The sequence below is a fragment of the Vombatus ursinus genome, unplaced genomic scaffold (genome assembly GCF_900497805.2).
Source record: "Vombatus ursinus unplaced genomic scaffold, bare-nosed wombat genome assembly UNPS02014801.1, whole genome shotgun sequence".
NCBI lineage: Eukaryota > Metazoa > Chordata > Mammalia > Diprotodontia > Vombatidae > Vombatus > Vombatus ursinus.
The window spans coordinates 1,113,700-1,117,628 of NW_020954579.1; the positions used below are offsets into that span (position 1 = coordinate 1,113,700).

The window sequence follows — 3,929 nt, forward strand, 5'->3', positions numbered from 1 at the left end:
GCAGTGGACAGAACTTCAACTTTGGAGTCAGGAGGACCTGAGTTCAAATTTGGCCTCAAACACTTGATACTTACTAGCTGTGTGACCCTGGGCAAGTCACTTAACCCCGATTGCCTCACCCAATAAATAAATAAATGTTTGTTTCCTCCCAGAGAGCTTATCCTTGGATGTGGGTCCTATCTTGGGGTTCTTAACCTGGAGTCTGTGACTTGTTTTGTTTTGTTTTGTTTTATATTTTGATACCTACATTTCAGTATAATTGCTTTCCTTTGTACTCCTATATATTTTTTGGTGTGAGTTTAAAAACATTCTTCTGAAAAGGGGTCCACAGACTTCAGCAGACTGCCCAAAGGGTCCATGACACACAAAAGATTAAGAAGTCCTAATAAGATGGATGGTATGTTTCAGTCCAAGACATACACTTAGGACTGAAAATTGGAAAGGAGTAGAGAATCACAGACTTAGAACTGGAAAGTATCTCAAAGGTCATATGGTCCACCCCCCTTATTCAACAGATGCAGAAAATGAGGCCCAGAGAAGGGAAATGACAAAAGATATTGTGCAATGTTCTTCTGAAATCTTCAGGAGTTCAGTTTGGGGAATTCAAGTTGGCATTCTGCCAAGTACATACTTCATAAAGTAGTGATGGTGCAACATAAAAAACACTGCACTTTGACCCAAAGGTTGTGCCCTGAGCCCCAGTTCTTTTATAGCCAATAATTTCACACCTCTGGCCACACTTCCAGTTTTTCTCATCTGTAAAATGGGGCAATTGCACTAGATCAGTGGCATCAAACTCAGATAGAAATGGAGCCATTAAAGTGTATATGAGGGTACCTGAAGGCACATATTGACTTAGAAAACCTCATATTAATATTATCTATGTTTTATTGCATTTTTTATTTTGTTAAATATTTCCAAATTACATTTTTATATGGTTTCAGAAGCATCTGAACGTGGCCTGCAAGCAGCATTTTTACATTTCTGGAATATATGGTCTCTAAATTTCCTTATAGCTCTAAATTTGTGAGGCAGCCAGATGGCTCATGGATGGAGAACTGCCTGGAGTCAAGAAGACCTGAGTTCAAATGTGACCTCAGGTGTACTAGTTGAGTGACCCCGGGCAAGTCACTTAACCCTATTTACCTCAGTTTCCTTATCCTAAAAGGAGATAATAATAGCACCTATCACCCAGGATTATTGTGAGGATAAAATAAAGACAATATTTCTAAAGAACTTGGCTTTTGCATGGAAGGCACTAAGTCCTTCAAACAATTCCTTTCTTTGTTTTAGAAAAGCAAAATTCTGGGGCAGCTAGGTGGTACAGTGGATAGAGCACCGGCCCTGAAGTCAGGAGGACCTGAGTTCAAATCTGACCTCAGACCAAATACTTGACATTCACTAGCTGTGTGACCCTGGGCGAGTCACTTAACCCCAACTGCCTAAAAAAAAAAAATTTTTAAAAAAAAAGCAAAATTGTCTACACTCCTTTATTCCAATTCCCTCCCACTTACATTATTTTTTTGCCCAAAAAGTGACATTTATTCAAAGTAAAAAAAAAAATAGGGAGAGGGAGGAGATGACAAAGGTGCCCACCCATTTTTGCCCTCCTCTCCTTCCAGTTCCCCCTCCTCTCACCATCCCAGGCAGGTTGTTGTTGTGCAACTCTTCATGACTCAGTTTGGGGTTTTCTTGGCAAAGATACTGGAGTGGTTTGCCATTTCCTTCTCCAGATTGGATTGCTGAGGATTAAGATGAGGATTACAGATGAGGATTAAGTGACTTGCCTAGGGTCATACAGTTAGTAAGTGTCTGAGGCTGGATTTAAATTCATCCTTTATTCAATAAATAAAGATTAGTCTTTCTGACTCCAGGTCCATCCACTATACCACCTAGCTTCCCAAGGAGAGCAGAGCTCTGGGTAAAATCAGGTGAGCAAGCTCCTTAAATGAGGTCAGCCACATTGAGAGGCATCTTTTCAATGGAGGCATTCTAGAAGGTCTCATCATTTGGGAGGGTCTTCATGTCCTCTTCTGTCACTATACTGATAGCCACACTCTTAAAACCAAAGCACCCCCATGGCCAATTCTCTGAATATAATTCTCCTAGTTGATGGTAATATCTCATTAATAACCAAAGATGCTTGTCACACATCAGTGCCTCTGAACAGTAGGTCAATGGTAATAAGCATCCAGTTGGCGCTTCCCCCATGGTTACATCATGTTCCTTATGGTCAATATCTCTACACATTGCATAGCCAGCAAGATGGATATGAATTCTCTTGGTCAGCCAATCCACTGATTGAGGAAGAGAATAGCTTAGATAATAGCATTTCATCCACATTTATGTAAAACTGACAAGATCCTTTCAATGTCAGCTCCTCCTTCTTGACTAGATTCCTGATAGCCTTCCTCATAAAATTCTGGGTCACTTCCAGCTCATCTGAGGGCATGGTGGCCAACAGGAGAACTACCTGAGTATTGCCCACTGAGTTGCTGGAATATTTCATAGATCTGGTCCTTATAACTATGGTTTAACTTTTCTTCAGCTTCATCCAGGACTAACATCTTGATATATTTAGGAGATGTTATTGTTTGTCCTTCATTTTCAAAGACCAATGACGTCACAGGGTTATGTCTTGATTCCTGCATAAATTGGATTTAATGAGGCAGAGTTGCACAAAGTTGTCAACCTCACTCTCTCTTCCAGAATCATCAAGTCCAGCGGCAAGACAAAAGTCAGTATGACTGGCAATGGCCCAGGCTGCAGTGGCTGACCTTGGCATCTTCAGTGTCTGACCAAGCTCTAAGTGCTCCACAGTACCTGCTTCAAGGCCACTGAAACAAATTGTTCTCATCTGCCCATTCCACCAGGGGAAATCTTCACATGCTTGGGATAGACACTCTGCTAATTCACCAATGGGTTTGTGGCCCAACAGTTACCCTCAACTTAGTGTTGCCTGTCTGCCAGGATGGTTTACTGGGGTGTGGCCACTGTGCATGCTACAGCTTCTTAGAGCCACAGGTGAGAGTGAAGTGCCAAGTGGACATCAAAGGTGAATGAACAGCCCTTTGCTAGTCCTCCTTGAACATCCATACACCCCATTCAGGGGCCACTGAGGTGGCACAGTGGATAGAGCACCGGGCCTGGAGTCAGGAAGCCCTGAGTTCAAATCCAGTCTTAGACACACATTAGCTGTGTGAACCTGGGCAAATTACTTAACCCTATTTGCCTCTATTTAGGAGATAGGATCACTGGTTAAAGACATGGTCTTGGGGTGCCCATAATGACATGGGGAGCTTCCATCTGCAACTTCTGAACATCTGTCTGAACATTTATTTGTTCCTCCAAAGCAAGCATGGCATAAGGTACCCATGGAGTCTCGCCATGCCATCACTCCTGTTTTGGGGTCTTTGTGGACCTTTAAGTCCAGTTCAATCTGTTGCAAAATAGAAATGGCAAAGGTTATCCATCAAGCCTGGTTCCAGTGTGGGCTTGAGCAATCACCTTATAACCCTTGGTATAAGGAAGCATTGCATGTTGCTGCGTGGCAGGTGGCTTCCCCAAACCATATATACCACAAAGGAGAGATTCTGAAACAGTTCCTATCATGTCATCAAAGATATCCACAATCCACAATCCATAAATTACTCTTGATGGTACCATAAGGGTCCATTCTACCAGGGCCATCAATTTCCCAACATGATACTGGGAACTAGGGTCTCTCCACTCGCTTCTCAAACCCTTATAATCTGGCTTCTGTTCACTCCAATAGGATTGAAACTGCTCTTTCCAAGGTTACCAACATTATTTTTTATTTATTATTATATTATATTATATTTCATTGTATTGTATTGTATCATATCGTATCATATCATGTTATATTATATTATATTGTATCGCATCATATCGTTATCGTATCACATCGC

At 41.7% G+C, this 3,929-nt stretch overlaps 1 pseudogene; it reads right to left on the reverse strand.

Moving 5' to 3' along the window:
- Window positions 1–2,242: 2,242 nt before the first annotated feature.
- Window positions 2,243–3,690, reverse strand: LOC114050895 (annotated as a pseudogene).
- Between the last annotated feature and the right edge of the window lie 239 nt (window positions 3,691–3,929).